Below are 19,368 nucleotides of genomic sequence, written 5' to 3'. Positions count from 1 at the left end.
TGGTACTGATACTGTATATATACACACACACACACACACACACACACACACACACTTCCATTTTTCTCTGCCTCAAGGGCCCCCTATGAGCTCGGGCCCCGGGGCTTCAGCCCTGCAAGCCCCTACATTAATGAGGCCCTGGATCCGCACTATGCAGCTGTTGCAAGGGCACATTTTTCACTGGCTGTCCACTGGTCACAAAAACAATGCTTGATAGGCAGCTTAAACTTTTTCAATTCAACCATTATTGGGTTAAAACACACATATACAGTACATTTGTGAACAGCCAACCACAATGCATAAGGCGCAGCAAGCTAAATGAGAAAGTAAACGTGTGAATCACATCAGTGCGCTATGTAGATATCAATAATAAGTGATATCCGTATCACCGTAGACTACACCACTACTGTCATCCTTACCTCCAAGCTTTTATTCAAGTTGGATAATCTTTGGATGCCGGCCACAGTCACACCATTGGAAGACATAGCTTGGCCTGTAGTCTATGAAAGCCTATTCCTGCACTTTTCCCGCAATCCATCAAACGTATTTGGTGTGTCATCATAGTGGTCTCTGACTTGTGGTCAGACTTGCTCAGGAGAAACTTGCACCTTTTTTCAATGCTGATTTGAATGTCATTGAGAAAACAGAAAGCTGTCAACAATTTTTTTTGCAAACATACAGTGGTGGAAAAGGTATCCAATTGTTATACTTGAGTATAAGTTTAGATACGTTAATAAAAAGTTACTCAAGTAAAAGTGAAAGTCCCCCAGTAAAATACTACTTGATTAAAAGTCTAAAAGTATTTGGTTTTAAATATACTTAAGTATAAAAAGTAAATTGAATTGCTAAAATATAAGTATGAATCATTTCAAATTCCTTATATTAAGCAAAGCAGACGGCACCATGTTCTTGTTTTTAAAATGTACGGATAGAGACATTATTTACAAAAGATGCATTTGTGTTTCGCAAGTCAGCCAGAGCATAGGCAGTAGGGATGACCACGAGTTCTCTTGATAACTGCGTGAATTTCACAATTTTCTTGTTCTGCTAAGCATTCAAAAAGGTAAGTACTTTGGGTTGTCAGGGAAAATGTATGGAGTAAAAAGTACTATATTTTCTTTAGGAATGTAGTGAAGTAAAAGTTGTCAAAATATAAATAGTAAAGTAAAGTACAGATACCCCAAAAAAACTACTTAAGTAGAAGTTTAAAGTATTTTTACTTAAGTACTTTACACCACTGCAAACATACATTCTGAAAAGTAATCCTGGAAGTAATAACCAAAAGTATGTGTAATTTGATTACAATATTTTAGCTGGTAAGGTAACAGGATTAGGGAGTAACTGTCACACCCTGACCATAGTTTACTTTGTATATTTCTGTTTTGGTTGGTCAGGGTGTGATCTGAGTGGGCATTCTATGTTACATGTCTAGTTTGTCCAGTTCTATGTTCGGCCTGATATGGTTCTCAATCAGAGGCAGGTGTTCGTCATTGTCTCTGATTGGGAACCATATTTAGGTAGCCTGGGTTTCACTGTGTGTTGGTGGGTGATTGTTCCTGTCTGTGTGTTTTCACCAGATAGGGCTGTTTAGGTTTTCGTTACGTTCATAACTTTCTTTATTTTGTAGTGTTTGTATTGATTCGTGTTTTACGTTTGTTTATTAAAACATGGATCGAAATCTACACGCTGCATTTTGGTCCGACTCTCCTTCTCATACAGAAAACCGTTACAGTAACAGATTACATGTAATCCAAGATTATTACATGAAAAACCAGTAACTGTAACCTGTTACTTCCCAATTCTGTTGACAGGACAACGAACACGACAGATCTGCTACCAGGCTAGACCCAGAGACCATACTTTTAATTGAAATAGACCCTACTTTTCATTTAAATAGACCCTCCTTTTCATTTAATTTAAAACAAACTTGAACCAACACATTATATCCACTAGATATCTCCATGGAGGGATACTACAGAGTAGCTCAGCAGAGAGAGAGAAAGACAGAGAGCGGCTAGCTCTGTTACTCCTCAGTCCCCACAGACACTTTTGGATTACTGCAGCAGATAGAAGACATAAGGGCAAATCAATAGTGTGGCAGCAACTCAGAGAGCTGAAGACTGCCAGGCTTCATTGACATTAAGCCTTCACAACCCAGACTGAGGGATGTTAAACAAGCCCAGAAGATTTCTGGCACGGACAAAGTGAGTGGGCAATATGAAAAGGCAGTTTAGCTCCAGGGATCTACGTATTAAGATACTCAATTGCAGTAATTGCTGCCTTTCTTGGCTAGGACCCACTTGAGATTGAAAGAGATTCAAATATTGCTGGAACTGCCATGGTAAAATAAAGAATAGATACAATGACCTCCAGTTTGTTTATATTGGCTTTATAAGATATCACTTTAGGTATATTTTATATGTTGTCTAAACCCCCAAAACAAATTGTATACCTCTGTTAACTAAATCAGAAGATTTAAGGACTAAGTAAGGATACAATCCTAGACTGATCAGGAGCTGGCTAACCGTGGTTGTTGTGGGCTCCCTCCAGTCCCCAGCAGACATGCCTGCCTGACTGTCTAAACTCTCTTTGTTCCTCACTGGAGGTTCCTGCTTCAGTCTCCTAGCAGTGGTACAGTGTCAGACCACGCCTTTTGAAATTGTCACAGAAGTGTTCCATAACAAAACAGATGCTTTGAAACAGAGTTTTAATGATACAGAGAAACCTAGCTGAGCTGAGGGAGCTATGACTAGATAGATTGATCCCTGCACAGGAGGAAAGCGATGCTCTCGTTTCTTTGTAAGGAGATGGAGTTCAATCCATTAAATACCAGTTCATCACAGACCATGATGCTTTGCCAAACAGAAAGCAGCACCACCATCAACTCATGAATAACAGAGAGATGATCTACTCTCATACCGTTTGTTGATCACACATTCTTCACCAAAGCTCTTATATGGGCAGCAATACGAGATAGCGCAGATAAGCGGGGGAAATGTTATAGCTGTATTTTGACATGCATATAGGCGAGACGTGCTTTGATAATGCAAAATATGGACTACAGTATAAAGTTAAGCATTTTCATGCGAGACAGGAGTCAGGATTTGGGGTTTCAGTAGGATTGGGACGATAGGAAAATAGCATAGGCTCTATATAAAGTTATTTAAGGCTACATTGTGAGTCAATAAATAAATATTAAGGATACATTATTGTATGCTAAATATTTCTGTTCAGTGATAGATGAGCAAACGAATAAATGAGCTACCACTTCCACTTGTCCAGCCGAAGATCAATTAACCACATATACATACATAGATTCAGTTAAACAAAATCACAATGATGTATTATCAGAAAAGTCACAGGCTTTTGGTCGGGAGTAGGACAGGGTGAAGAGTAAAATCCACTTGTATAACATGTTAGCAAAAATGTTCTGATCAGCTAATATTTGAGCAAACTAGAATAAAGATGATCATTAGCTCTCACCTCAATTTAGCTAACATTTCCCCTGCCTAAAAGTTACCAAATATCCAAACGGAGATTCAGTGAAAAAAATATCTGACATGGATTGATTTATCCAGACGGGTCCCCCACCGTTGTCCTTAAGCAACGCGATGGCGCTGTCCCAATCAAAACGGTGCGTGTGCTTTTCATTTATGGCGACTTTCCCACTCTGTGTGAAGTAAATACGGTAGGTTAATAAAGGCTTCCATGCGACAACCTGTTTGGATAATGTGCAATTAGATTTTTTGCCAATCTGCTGCTGTGGAATTGCATTAGTGTGATATCCGACGACAATTTTTTCGGGAAATGTGAAGTTATCCTGGGACAGTCCCAGGATCCCGGTTACCAGTGTTAATCCCTAGAGATCACACAAGACACCACAACACAGCTCATCCAGTCAAAACAGCTTGAAAGAGAGCAAGAGAAAGGAGAAATCACAAACCTGAACGGCAAAAATCTACTGCATCCATCTCTACACTACCTACACCGCCTCAGGTTCCCAAACAACTCTACATAAGTGGAGCATTGGACAATGAGCAGGTAAAGTTACGGACAGTTCTGTAAGTGTTCCACATTCTGCTACAGACAGTAAGAGCCTGCCTGTGGATCCTCTGGGACGCTCCTACATACTACACACCTCTGCGAGAGAAACAGAGCTGCAGGCTAACTCTTTAGAACAGTCCACTGCACCTGGAAACAACGGAGTCCTACCACGCAGAGCTAAAGTCTAAACACAGACACTGCTGTTCAATTGAACAGAGAGCAGGAGGTACAGTATAAAACATAAGCAGCACAGAAAAAGGAAGAGCACTCTATTGAACTGTGGTTCACCTCCAGTATCATTATGTGGATATCTATACATGCATGTTCAACTATTCAATTGCCTCTGCTCCATATAATGAAATGAGTTAATGGAGTAGAATTGAGTACATGATGTCCTTTTTAAGCAGATAGACTAAAGTATATATTTGGCAGACACACATAACTCATTATGATGCCATCATATGACCTTTTACCATTGGCATACAGGGCCAGTGAGAAAGGGAGGATGAGTGAGAGAAAGAGTGTCTGTGAGAGAACACTTTAAAAGTCTCTCTGTTTAATGGCTACAGATATTATCTTTCAGAAGTGTAGTGAAGAAAGAGAAGGATAGAAAGAGAGAGAAAGACAAAGATAAATAAATGAAGATAGAGAGATGGAACAAGATGAGGAGAGAGGGAGAGAGACAGAGAGCACTGTAGAGGAATGTGTGTGTGTTTGTTATTCAGGGAATGTCTCTGTCTCTCCAGCAGCACTGTGCAGCAGAGCAGAGGGGAGGGAGAGGAGTGGAGTCGAGAGGAGCACTCTCTGTGCCCACAGAATCACATGGCCCCAACAGTAGAGAGGGAGAAGGGTGAGAAACACAGAGAGGGATAGAGAGAGGGACAGAGACAGTGTAGCAGCAACAAGAGGGAATAGGGAGAGTGAGAATGCAAATGAGAGGGATAGAAAGTGAAAAGAGAGAAACAGAAACCGCTGTCGAAAGAATGAGAGAGGGGATAGAAAGAGGGAGAATGGTTTATTAAAGTAAGGAGAGAGAGAATGAGAGAGGGGTAGAGGGCAAGCTAGATAGCTTCCTTTAATACCATTGCTTATACAGCTCCAGTCCTCTCATATAACCTGGTGTTTGTTTGCCCAGTGGTTTCTATGACCGTGCTCTAGTCTTATGATGTTCTGGTAGGCAGGGAGAGGAATGTCCAACCAGCATAACTGACGTCTGCATGTGGACTGGGAGACAATAGAGGGTTTGATGAGCTAGAATCAACATAGACATTTACTTGACAGAAAGGTCAATATAATATGAAGCAGCTTGGGAAAGCCCTGCAATCAAACCAAAATAAATGCTTAGCGTATAGGGTCTGACAGAGACAACTATAGCTATAGACGGTGATATGGCGAGTGATACAGACATGGCATAGAGGCTAAAAAATATGCATGAGCACCAGTGTTCTCCTTGTCTCATTCAGCAGCCACGCTGTTATAGGAGAGCTCTAAAATTGCTGGCAAACTAACAATGTCCACAAATTAGCCTACACTCCAAACCATAATAGTCCATCCACTGTCAACAAAAACATGACACTCAGAGAGAATGAAGCTTAATGAAGCCTAATCCAGCCCAGTCAACCCCAACACGGAGTGCAAGGTCCTCTCCCTTAACTAGCAATGTCTTACCAAGAATCAAAACGTGGCCCTGATGTTATTATATTCCTTCTGTGCAGCACCTTGTGAGATGTGACTTTACTAGAGGTGTTGAAAGAGGTGACATGGTCATAATGATGCATGCGGCTGCCACATGGGACGATCAGGCGTGGTGGCCGACGGGACAGGGTCACCCTCCCATCACTGATCTTGGGTCAGGAGCTGAAGGACAGAAAGAAGCAAGAAAGACACAGAGACAGACAGAGAGAAAGAAAGAGAAAGGGGGAAAGCACAGAGAGGGCTTTCTCTGTAACTACCACCATGTACACACACACACTCCCTCTACCTCCTAGCCTCACCCTTTCCTCATGCACTCTCACAACATGTCTTTCTTTCACTCACTCTCCTATTCTCCCTCTCTTCATCAGTCTTCCTTTCAGTCTCTCTATCCAGGCCCCATTGTGGGCCTCTCCTAGTCTTTCCCTTGCCAGGACAGAGAAGAGGGAGAGTGGGAGCTCAGCAGGACCAAAACAACAACAACAACAACAACAACATTAACATGACCTACAGCTACAGTCAATTGGAATCCCAAGAGTCAAATAACAACGAACCAATTCCTGGGCAGAGAATCAAACACCAGCCAATCTCTATCTGATGATTTGACAGCCTATGCCTATGTAGCTCTGGTGGCCTTCTTAGGGAGTTTGCACCATCTCAGAGGCTGCCAAAGAAACTGTGGGGCCGGGAAAGGGAGATAAGTCATTAAGATGAAACAGATGAAAAAGGGCATTTCTCCATCTAGATTCAGCTGCTGTTATACAACCAAGAGGATGCAGAGTTTTTAAACAGTCCCTCACATTAGGCTCTCCTCAGTGATAAACACATTTCCTTAGGGTTGCCAATGAGAGTGAATGCCACATGTTGAATCAGAGCTATGGAGAACTTGCTGTGAAAGTATCCCCAAAAATGTACAGTAATACATGTTTAAGGGGAAGTAAGTCATTTCAGAAACATGTAGATTCCTTACTTACAAACCACAGCTGCTAATCCCAATAAAACTACATAATGTTTTGAAGTTGACTTTCCTAGTAATGTGTTCTCTCTTTCCTCAACAAACCAGAGCACATTTAAACAATGTTTTGACTGAAACACTTCCCCTGAGTATACATGCTTCCTGTGATGTTGTGGTGTTCTGAGAACAGCTTTTTAAAGGGTTGTTCAGAGGTATTCAACAGTTTATTAAGCCCATTATGGCCATCTGATCTAACTTGGATCTTATTGGACCACATCAACGCCAAAACTTTCAAATTAATTTAATTTCCAAGTACATAATATGCATTTCCTAGAGAAACACCAATTAGATGTAACATGTACGTTAAAGGACTACTTTAGAGTTGTTCTATGCATCAGTGGATCTGAGAAATAGAGCATGTAAACACAGGATTATTGGTAGAGGTTTCAACCCTCCACAGCAGGACTTCAACTGAGCTCAGAGGAAAGAACTGCCTATTGCCTATACTGTATGTACTGTACATGTATATTTACTGTGAACCGCAAGGCCAATTGCAGCCATTGCACATTCCTTTAGCTTTCATTACGGTCATATCAAACAGATGCTGAGAAACAAAGTTTTAATGAAGCAGAGAAACATAGCTGAGCCAAGGGAGATATGACTAGGGATATTTCCATGTAAAAGGGCCCAGGAGAACCAACATGGGAAGTTCAGAGGAGCAGATCAAATGAAAGCTATCGTGCCTTGCAAAAGTATTCATCCCCCTTGGCATTTTTTCCTATTTTGCTGCATTACAACCTGCAATTTAAATCGATTTTTATTTGGATTTCATGTAATGGACATACACAAAATAGTCCAAATTGGTGAAGTGAAAAAAATTACTTGTTTCAAAAAACAAACTGAAAAGTTGCGCATGAAGTCTCATAATTAGTTAAATAAAGTCCAACTGTGTGCAATCTAAGTGTCACATGTTCTCAGTATATCTGTTCTGAAAGGCTCCAGAGTCTGCAACACCACTAAGCAAGAGGCACCATGAAGACGAAGGAGCTCTCCAAACAGGATAAGTTGTGGAGAAGTACAGATCATGGTTGGATTATAAAAAAAATATCAGAAACTGTAAACATCCCACGGAGCACCATTAAATCTTTTTTTTTTTTTTAATTGAAAGAATATGGCACCACAACAAACCTGCCAAGAGAGGGCCGCCCACCAAAACTCACGGTCCAGGCAAGGAGGGCATTAATCAGAGAGGCAACAAAGAGACCAAAGATAATCCTGAAGGAGCTGCAATGCTCCACAGTGGAGGCTGGGGTATCTGCCCATAGGACCACTTTAAGCAGTACACTCCACATAGCTGGGATTTACAGAAGTGTGGCCAGAAAAAAAGGCATTGCTTAAAGAAAAAAATAAGCAAACACATTTGGTGTTCACCTAAAGGCATGAGGGAGACTCCCCAAACATATGGAAGAAGGTACTCTGGTCAGATGAGACTAAAATGTAGCTTTTTGGTCATCAAGGAAAACGCTATGTCTGGTGCAAACCCAACACCGCATCACCCCGAGAACACCATCCCCACAGTGAAGCAAAGTGGTGGTAGCATCATGCTGTGGGTATGTTTTTCCTCGGCAGGGACTGGGAAACTGGTCAGAATTGAAGGAATGAAGATGACGCTAAATACAGGGAAATTCTTGAGGGAAACCTGTTCCATTCTTCCAGAGATTTGAGACTGGGACGGAGGTTAACCTTCCAGCAGGGCAATAACCCTAAGCATACTGCTAAAGCAACATTCGAGTGGTTTAAAGGGAAACATTTAAATGTCTTGGAATGGCCTAGTCAAAGCCCAGACCTCAATCCAATTGAGAATCTGTGGTATGACTTAAAGATTGCTCTACACCAGCGGAACCCATCCAACTTGAAGGAGCTGGAGCAGTTTTGCCTTGAAGAATGGGCAAAAATCCCAGTGGCTAGATGTAAGCTTATAGAGACATACCCCAAGACACTTGCAACTGTAATTGCTGCAAAAGGTGTCTCTACAAAGTATTGACTTTGCGGAGGTGAATAGTTATGCACGCTCAAGTTCTGTTTTTTTGTGTTATTTCTTGTTTGTTTCACAATACAACATATTTTGTATCTTCAAAGTGGAGGCATGTTGTGTAAATAAAATGATACAAACCCCCCAAAAATATTTTTAATTCCAGGTTGTAAGGCAACGAAATAGGAAAAATGCCAAGGCGGGTGAATACTTTCACAAGCCACTGTAGGAGTCTACATTTTTTGGAAATTAAGGCATATATGCATTTTTCAGGAATACGCAAAGGCTTTGATTTCTGGTCAAACAGATGGAAAATGGGTCTTAGAAAACATCTACCAGAGAAAGTCTTAAAAGGTATTAGAAATACATCAAAACACAATAATATAGAAGTAAAGCCCCCTGCCAACTAATATCAACACATATTTAGTTTAGTATAATTTGTTCTGGCTTCTGTAAGTCTAAGAAACATTGCCTTGTAATTCCTTTACCAAAAACACACATATCTTTAAGGTATTTTCTAAATTTGAGGAAGGAGGATAATGAAAGTCCACAGAAGTAACAAAGGTAGTTGTTAGTTGGTGTTTTTACTGATATCAATTTTATTTAAGTGATTTAACTCAAAATTCTGTTCCCAAATCAGTTATGTTAAGCTGATAACTGTTTTCTTTCTGTCATCTGGTGGTCAAAGCAAAAGTTTGAAAAGTCTGGACAAGCCCTCCCACCCGCTCTCTCAAATTAATGTCACCTCTTCCGTCTCTTACTGACACCTACCCGCTCTTTCTATTTACTGTAACCATCATCCTCACCCACTAAGCACCGACCGACACCGGACGTTACTGGATGTTGAAAAGTAGTTGAAATTGGTTCAGTCCGCTCTGGCTTTGATTTCAACATCCACAGATGTCTGGACCAGCCTTAATTTGGGTCAAACATAGATGTCCATGATTGGTTGAGATTTGTTTCGGTCCGGACCAGTATATAGCACAGTATATATATTACATTACAGTAAATCAAATGTAGATTATAGCTCAGTACAGTCATGTACTGTACAGTGCAGTAAAATAGAGTTCAGTACAGTACACAGTTGAGCACACTAGAGTTGAGTATACTATAATGTACTGTACTGCACTCTACTGAGCTGTACTTAGATGTCCAAACTTGTGAAACATAGACGTCTATGATTGTTTAAGATTTTGTCCAGTCCAACCAAATTTGGTCTTGTTTGGTGGCGGAGCTCATTTAAATAATAGCCCGTGCGTAGCATAATACCCAAATATGCAAAGGAAGATATTGGTGTGTACCTATCACCATGAAGAGACTGGCATTCGTATCCATAATTATGTATTTCTGTGTCGTACAGACCCATCATGAAATTTCACAATTCTGTTACCGGGTGCACATCCACTTACTGTAGTTGAATAACCAAAAGAGATTGTTTCAAAACTCAACGTGTCATGTCATAGCTGACACCCCATTCTTTCTTCAAACATCTTTTCACGTTCATTCGGAACAAATATTTAAGAGTTTTTGGAAAACATGCTCACATAAACGGAGGGAGATTTGACAAATTCTGATACCAAACTTTGCAGTTCTTCCAGTGTTTGCGTTTTTGTAAAAATGTCAGTGTAAATAGTTAAATGTAGTCCTTGTGCATAGAGTTGTATGGTTTGTTAAACTTTTACATAAAAGGTTTTTGTTTTGGCATACATTTTCAATCTCAGCGCAAGTCCGTTACTGTGCAACTGCCCAAATACACAACTGCTGATGGTTCAGCCTGCCCAGTCAAAAGGGGTCAAACACAGCCCTAGGCAAAGACTCAGACTATAAGTTCTAGGACAACAGGCGCCTTCAGAACCACCTGTTTCCTGGTGGAAATCAAGGCCAGCAGTATTGGTATTTACCCAAGTAGAAAAGTAAACTGATAAACTCTGATTATTCCGGCGCTCAAAGTCTGATTATGCTGGTGCTCAAAGAAAGGAATGGTTGTCATGGGAGATGAATCTTCAGCTCCAGTCTGGATGTGTAAACAACAAACAATGAAACACAAAACAATCTTCTATGGGAAGTTTTTGTCCATGCTATCCTGGATTCCTTGGGATGTCGCAACTCTCACATTACGCCATTTAAGTTGAAATTAAAAATTGTTAAGATAAATGGTATTAACTGATGGTCAACTTACACTATATGACCAAAAGTATGTGGACACCTGCTCATTGTACATCTCATGTTCTTCCACACCGATCTCAACAAACCATTTCTGTATGGACCTTGTTTTGTGCACGGGGGTATTGTCATGCTGAAAAAGTAAAGGACCTTCCCCAAACTGTTGCCACAAAGTTGGAAGCACAGAATCTTCTAGAATGTCATTCAGTGGTGGTCAGTGCCGTTTAAGATGGGAGGACAATTTTTCATGAGCATGGCCTTATTTCTATGACAGCATATTGGATGACTGTCATTCATATTCAATTCACCCAGTTCAATGTAACAGCGATAGGTTTAGGCTATGAGTTTGCTACAACTTAGCCTATGAATTAAAGTTTACAACATAGGTGCACACAGGTCGAGAGACAAATTTGAGGTGACACAGTGACAGACAGTAACACATTCAGTACCGCCTTGCACACTCTTGCCTGCATCTAGCTGATATAGGGTGTAATCATTAGTCCAACAGTGGCAAACAAATGTTTCTATTGGACAAATTCAGGTATGTTTATCCCCATTTTGTTCCGTTTAAGAAACATTTTTCAACAGAATCGGCAGAATGAATACACCCCTGATCACACAAACACAGTTCACTTTCATAGCAGCCACGTTGTATTCCTTCTTGCATCTATGCGCGCTCCTCCTCTCACCTTTTCCCTTCGCTTGTGGACTTCAATGCACAACAATTCAGCTGTATGTGACCAGGTGAAAAAAAACTTTCCAAGCCAAACCGTATCATAACTGCTACACACAGCCTACATCGTTGTCACCATATTACCTAAAGTAATGCCATAGTCAAAATTGCTAATAAAACTAATGGGTTAGTAAACCTGCTACAATCATGCAGTAACGTTACAGTGTACAGTTAGTAAGCAGTTCAGCACTTACACCGGCAGCCCCGGTGGCAATAAATGAGTCAAAACCAAAAGCTTACCTTGACTTGGAAGAGTTCCAGTGTTGTGTTGGATAGTCATAGCCAGTTAGCTAACATAGCATCTCTTTGTTTGAGCAGGGTGTTTGAGTAGGCTAAACTAGCTAGCTGCATTTGCTAGCTAAGTAAGTGAAACTGAAAATAAATGACACTATCTTGCAAAGGGTCATTCTGGAAGAAAATGAATTTGTTCAAAACTGTTAAACTATTGTCTCTCTCTCTGAGTCAACTACTCACCACATTTTATGCACTGCACTGCTAGCTAACTGTAGCTTATGCTTTCAGTACTAGCTTCATTCTCTGATCCTTTGATTGAGTGGACAAAACGTCAGTTCATGCTGCAAGAGCACTGATTGGTTGGAGAACGTCCTCCGGAAGTTGCAATAAATTCTGTACAAGTCTATGGAAGGGGGTGAGAACCATGCACCTCCTAGGTTTTGTATTGAAGTCAATGTACCCAGAGGAGGACGGAAGCTAGCCATCCTCTGGCTACACCATGGTTATACCCTACAGAGTGATGTTGAGGCTATTGTAGACCTTCATTGCAAAATAATGTGTTTTAATCAATTATATTTAGTATATTTTTTATCTTATAAAAGGATCATTTTTGTGTGTTTCACTGAGGAAGATAGTCCTCCCCTTCCTTCTCTGAAGACCCTCCACTTATGTCATTGTATGCTGTAGCGTTAAGATTGCCCTTCACTGGATCTAAGGGGCTAGCCCAAAGAATGAAAAACAGCTCTAGACCACTATTCCTCCTCCACCAAACTTTACAGTTAGCACTATGCAGTCGGGCAGGTAGCATTCTCCTGGCATCCGCCAAACCCAGATTTGTTAATCGGACTGCCAGATGGTGAAGCGTGATTCATCACTCCAGAAAATGCATTTCCAGTGCTCCAGAGTCCAACGGCGGCAAAACTTACACCACTCCAGCCGACGCTTGGCATTGCACATGGTGATCTTATGCTTGGAAACCCATTTCCTGAAGCTCCCGATGAACAGTTATTGTGCTGACGTTGCTTCCAGAGGAAGTTTGGAACTCGGTAGTGAGTGTTGCATTCGAGGACAGACGATTTTTATGCGCTACACGCTTCAGCACTCACCTTCTGTGAGCATGTGTGGCCTACCACTTTGTGGCTGAGCCGTTGTTGCTCCAAAACATTTCCATTTCACAATAACAGCACTTACAGTTGAACGGGGCAGCTCTAGCAGGGCAGACATTTTACGAACTGACTTGTTAGATAGGCGGAATCCTATGGCGGTGCCACATTGAAAGTTACTGAGCTCTTCAGTAAGGCCATTCTACTGCCAATGTTTGTCTATGGAGATTGCATGGCTGTGTGCTCAATTTTACACAGCTGTCAGCAACGGGTGTGGCTGAAATAGCCAAATCCATTAATTTGAAGGGGTGTCCACATATTTTTGTATATAGTGTATAAACCTTGTGGTGCACCACTGATAAGTTAAGTTAATGTTCAAATGCACAGAAGGCAGAAAAGAAGATTAAATGAAAAAAAGAAAAAGAGAAACAGCTCAGAGGGAGGATGACTGATATGAAGAAGGGTCACACAAAACACAAAAACAGTCAGGAGCAAAGTGCAAGATTTCATTATAAAAACTCAACACTGCTAGCTCTGTACCAGGACATCTAAAGCCAATGTTCCACCTCTTCAACTGCCACATAAGGACAAGGCACCCCAGTCAGTCAGTCAGCCAGCAAGCCAGTCAGATAGTAAGTGTCACAGACAGCAGTGGTTTAAAGTGCTGAAAAAAAGTGCGGAGACCTTCTGTGTCCCCCTTGTGTTATGTAATCGTGTTTCAAATGAGACTCACATCACTGTTATTATGGCCCTATCTATCCATCAGTCCTCCAGTATGGAGTAGTACAGTGTGACTGTCTAACGATGCTCTCTGACCCAGGAGTACGCTCAAACCCTTAAGGCTGCGGATTGCAGAAACATTTTATTGATTGTAACTGTCCAGAATTCAGACCAGTCACTCGCCAATGTCTAAAGTAAGAATAGTCTTTGGATCTCTCATGCCTATTACAACTAAATGTTCCCTCTAAGCTGCACACGCCGCACATTTGAAATATCAGCGCGCAGAGAGAAGCACGAGATAGAAAACTAGAAAGTTGAATGAAGTTCAAATTGTGCCAGAGAATTTGTTGGGCAGAACGCAGAGTAGGATTCTATTGCATTGACAGGCACGACTCATACTCTACACAAACCGTTGCGCCATAACCAATCAGAGCTGCAGTAGGCCTATATGCAAATAGACCATTGCCATACAGTGCATTCGGAAAGATTTCAGACCCATTACTTTTTCCACATTTTGTTACGTTAGAGCCTTATTCTAAAATGAAGTAAATAGCTTTTTTTCTTCTCATCAATCTACACACAATACCCCATAATGGCAAAGTGAAAAAACTGAAATATCACATTTACATAAGTATTCAGACCCTTTACTCAGTACTTTGTTGAAGCTCCTTTGGCAGTGATTACAGCCTAGTCTTCTTGGATATGACGCTACAAGCTTGGCACACCTGTATTTGGGGAGCTTCTCCCATTCTTCTCTGCAGATCCTCTGAAGCTCTGCCAGGTTAGATGGGGAGTGTCGCTGCATAGCTATTTTCAGGTCTCTCCAGAAATGTTTGATCGGGTTCAAGTCCGGGCCATACAAGGATATTTTGAGACTTGTCCCGAAGCACTCCTGTGTTGTCTTGACTGTGTGATTAGGGTCGTTGTCCTGTTGGAAGGTAAACCTTCGCCCCAGTTTGAGCGCTCTGGAGCAGGCTTTCATTAAGAATCTCTCTGTACATTGCGCCGTTCATCTTTCCTTTGATCCTGACTAGTCTCCCAGTCCCTGCCCCTGACTAGTCTCCCAGTCCCTGCCCACCACCATGCTTCACCGTAGGGAGAGTGCCAGGTTTCTTCTAGACATGATGCTTAGCATTCAAGCCAAAGAGTTCAATCTTAGTTTCATCACACCAGCCTTTTGGCAAACTCCAAGTGGGCTGTCATGTTCCTTTTACTGAGGAGTGGCTTCTATCAGGCCACTCTACCATAAAGGCCTGATTGGTGGAGTGCTGCAGAGATGGGAGAACCTACCAGAAAGCCAACCATCTCAACAGAGGAACTTTGCAGCTCTGTCAGAGTGACTAACGGGTTCTTGGTCACCTCCCTGACCAAGGCCCTTCTCCCCTGATTGCTCAGTTTGGCCGGGCGGCCAGCTCTGGGAAGTGTCTTGGTGGTTCAAAACTTCTTCCATGTAAGAATGGAGGCCACTGTGTTCTTGGGGACCTTCAATGCCGCATACATTTTTTTGGTAACCTTTCCCAGATCTGTGCCTCGACACAATCCTGTCTCGGAACTCTATGGACAATTCCTCCGACCTCATGGCTTGTTCTTTTCTCTGTCAACTATGTCAACTATGTGACCTTATATAGACAGATGTGTGCCTTTCCAAATCATGGCCAATCAATTGAATTTAGCACAGATGGACTCCAATCAAGTTGTAGAAACACCTCAAGGGTGATGAATGGAAATAGGACACACCTGAGCTCAATTTCAAGTATCATAGCAAAGGGTCTAACTACTTATGTAAATAAGGTATGTTTTATATTCTTTATACATTTTTGCAAATGTCTAAAAACCTGATTTCACATTTTCATTATGAGGTATTGTGTGTAGATTGACGAAGCGAAACATTTATTTAGTCAATTTTAGAGTAAGGCTGTTATGTAACAAAATGTGGAAAAAGGAAGGGGTCTGAATACTTTCTGAATGCACTGAATGTGGTAGCAATTGAGCTGGGGCCAAGGTCAGACAGAACAAGTCATATGAGTCTGTGGGAACACATACATGCCACTCCAGTCCCTTTCCAGCTGGAAAATATGACATAATGTCTCAGGGAGGCCTGACTCTGCTATGACAAGCCTTCTGTGTGGACAGGGACAGAACCAGACGGCACACAGGTGTTGCTTTGACGATAATTTGTTGAAGGGGACAAGATTTGCATGAGCTGCTTTCCCATTCAAACTCAGTGGCACACTAACCTTGAGCTGGCCAACTCCACCTCACAGTCAAATCAGCAGGAAACAGGAAGCTCATCAGGACTCATGGACCCAATTTTCTCCATGACACCGCATTAGTTTTGCAGTGTAAGGTTTCCATAATGAATCCATTTTTCTCCATGACACCTTGTGACTGTTCCAAAGCAGTGTAAGGTGTCTATGATGAGAGGGGCAGAGTGATTGTGTTTGCAAAACTGGTGACAAGATGTTTTGGGTGGGCTATGCACAACGCTGAGCTAATGGACAGAGCTTGTTCAACAAACCTGCTTAAACCAGATGAGTTCTAAGACATCCAATTTGTGGAAAACATCTCCCGACACTGTTTATTTGAACCTAGCCTCATGTAATGAATGTGGAACGGTAAATCAGGCCTGTGTGATGAGTAATCTTGCCTGAGACCTGAAGACTGGTTTTCGCTCCTTGAGCTAATGACTAGGCTTTAGCACAGCGGGCTAGCAGTCTAGTGGTATGCAGTTGACCCGGGTTTAACCCCCACCAGTCACACACGGTTGCTGGAGACACGGATTCCAGGTAGTTCACTGTTGACTAGAAGAAACCAGTAGAGGAAACAACACCCTGTTGAGCTGTTTATGTTCCCAAAACTATGCCCACAACAAAGAGACCAACATGTCTATGTGGTCGTGTCTGCTTCCTTGGGGGCTGAATCGAAGCCCTTGTCTTGCACAGTCTTCCAGTTAACCTTCCTACAGCATGATCCCATCCTCTGTGTGTGTGTGTGTATGTATGTATGTATGTATGTATGTATGTATGTATGTATGTATGTATGCCACTCAGAGGGTAAATGGGAAGACAACTTATTTCAGTGCCTTTAAAACGAGCTATGGTAGTAGGTGCCAGGCGCACCGTTTTGAGTGTGTCAACAACTGCAAAACTGCTGGGTTTTTCATGATCAACAGTTTGCCCTATGTATCAAGAATGGTGCACCACCCAAAGGACTTCCAGCCAACGGCAGGCCAGTGGTCAAAAACGGGTCATTGATGAAAGAGGACAAAGGAGGCTGACACGAATTGTGCATAGCAACAGACAGGCTACATAGTCAACTGTCTGTCCAGTACAACATTGGTGCCCAAAGACACATAAAAGAATGCATAACTCGTTGTACCTTGACACAAATGGGGTATGGCAGCCGACGACCTAACAGAGTTACACTTCTTTCAGAAAAAAACAAGAAACTGCGGTTGCAGTGGGCTAAGCAACAAACATTGAAGAAATTAGACTGGCGCCCATGGCAGCAGCCAACCTCAAAGTTTGTCAAACACACACCTCAACACTACACTCACATTTATACTGAGATGCTGGCTCAATGAGCACACAACAGTAAAGTAACTAGCTACTGTATATAATCTAGAATAGCTGTTAATAACAGCTTTGATAGAGTTAGTAATAGTAGGACAGTTTCAGTAGCCTTTTGGATGTTACATAGAAAACATTATGTGCAATGTTTTATTTCAGTTTTCGGTACGGCTCCTTTGAAATGAAATTTAATCAGGTAGTAAAAGAACGGGCATTGCTCAAATTCTGTGATGATTATTTTCAGAGAAATAAAAAAAGGAGTGTGTGTGTAACAAAAAGTTCCCTGTTGTTCAAGTTCAATAGCCTACTGTAAATAAAACAAATCACATCATAGAGGTGACCTACTAAGATTTCACAGAGCAGTGTGTGTGTGTGTGTGTGTGAACTCTTCACAAGAATAGTAAACAAACAACAAACAAAACATTTGACCAACTGGGGACCTTTTGTTAGTCCCCACGAGGAAAAAGGCTATTTCTAGGGGGTTTAGAGTTACGGTTACAATTAGTGTTAGGCTTAGGGGTTAAAAGTTAGATCTAAGGTTAAGGTTTTAGGGTTAAGGTTAGGGTAAGGTCTAGGGGTTAGGAAAAATACAATTTTGAATGGGAATCAATTGTTTGTCGCCAAAAGATTAGTTAAACAAGACTAAGTGTGTGTGTGTGTGTCCCTGAGGACGCCAGGTGTTGAAATGCCCCAGGCTTCTCAGAGTCCTTGTCCTTGGAACAATGAGAAAGGTCTCCAACCCAGCCAATGTTGATAAAATAATTGCTCTCAGTAAATTGGTAGGCTTATTTTCCAGAAATCAACAACAGGAATGGGCTATTCAGCACAAACCCTATATGATCATCAATAAGAGGCTGGCAATTCCATGTTAAGAGTGTTGCTGAGACTCATATTTTTTTACTTTAAAATGTCAAACAAAAAACAATTATTACAAAGTTAAACAAACCATGCAACTATGTACATTGCACAATGACTACTTTGAACCATTTCCATGGAAACGTTTACAGAAACACATTTACTTGCAGAATTAGTGTAGAAGGAAAGTTGGGTAACATGGTTTGTGCTGTCATTCTGTTAGCGGCTAACACGGTTAAAGTTAGCATCACTTTAACCGTGGAATTGCACCAGTCTAGCCAATTTATCACCAATTGTAAATTGTCAACTGCACTGTGTTCAAGAACTGACCACTTTCATGTCGCAAACTCACAATAGTTCAAGTTAACCCCAAGCTAGGTGCCACTTCCCCGCAATATTACGTAATTTCACTTTCCTGAATAAACTGTGTTTCTCAAAATAGGGCGAGGATGTTGATAAGAACACAACACCAGAAAACCTAATTGCCAATAGCCTGCATAAGCAAACACTTCGGTGCACCCCGATTACCTTGAATACAGTTGCAGTCTGGCAAGGTTTACTGCCAGCTCTTGACGTGAGGTAGCAGCGTATTCTGTTATTAATATTAATACAAATTAGTCTGACACATTCTTCGACTGAGAAAAACACCTTCGCCAAGCAATTGCTGAAACGTCATCCCCATGTCACCTGACCAATATTGTCAATTTCAAATCGATAGCTCAATGGACAGGTAAATATCAGAATTCTCGTTATCATGAATAACACCTCAATCTTACCAGCTGTTCGCCCTCGTTTGTGAAGCGAAGTACACCGATTGATTGACGTTGATTTTATCTTTCTGTGGGATTACAGGGAGTATTCCAGTCCCGGGTAGCAATATTTACGAGAGAGCGAGCGAGCGAGCAATTGTGAGTGCGGCTCCCTGTGTAACCTAGTCTATGCTGTAGCCTACTGACAGAGAGGGGTAGGCTTGGTTACACATGTCTCATTCTCTGCCTCTCAGCATAACCAGACATTGTGCACCAACAACCTACTCTGCTGTGATGCAGAACTAGAATCAGCTAGCCATCTACAGGGCAGTTATGGTAATGTTAGGCTGCAAAATATTTGATTTTCACCACTGATCTGCCACTTGCAGTACGGTGCATTTATTATGGCAAATAACGCCTTTTAGTGGCTGAGAACGTCTGTTACATTTGTCTGCTAACAAAGTTGTACAATTCAATGGCTGTCATTTCCATAACCCAACTAAAACCCACAGAGAATAT

At 41.6% G+C, this 19,368-nt stretch overlaps 1 protein-coding gene across 3 annotated transcripts in view; it reads right to left on the bottom strand.

The window, feature by feature from the left end:
* Nucleotides 1–19,159, bottom strand: part of LOC110536168 (phosphatidylinositol 4-phosphate 5-kinase type-1 beta) — a 73,131-nt gene extending 53,972 nt beyond the window's left edge. For 2 of the 3 annotated variants that reach the window (XM_036936041.2, XM_036936046.2), the window contains exon 1: nucleotides 18,877–19,159. The gene's annotated coding sequence lies outside the window, so the exon portion shown is untranslated. Of the gene's footprint in view, nucleotides 1–18,628; nucleotides 18,781–18,876 lie in introns of those variants that run through there. The other variant, XM_036936042.2, reaches the window with a different exon arrangement.
* Nucleotides 19,160–19,368: the final 209 nt, after the last annotated feature.

This window comes from Oncorhynchus mykiss, chromosome 11 (genome assembly GCF_057628025.1).
Source record: "Oncorhynchus mykiss isolate SJ-2025 chromosome 11, ASM5762802v1, whole genome shotgun sequence".
NCBI lineage: Eukaryota > Metazoa > Chordata > Actinopteri > Salmoniformes > Salmonidae > Oncorhynchus > Oncorhynchus mykiss.
Note: the sequence above shows the minus strand (reverse complement) of the source record. Positions and strands in the feature narration are given on the sequence as shown.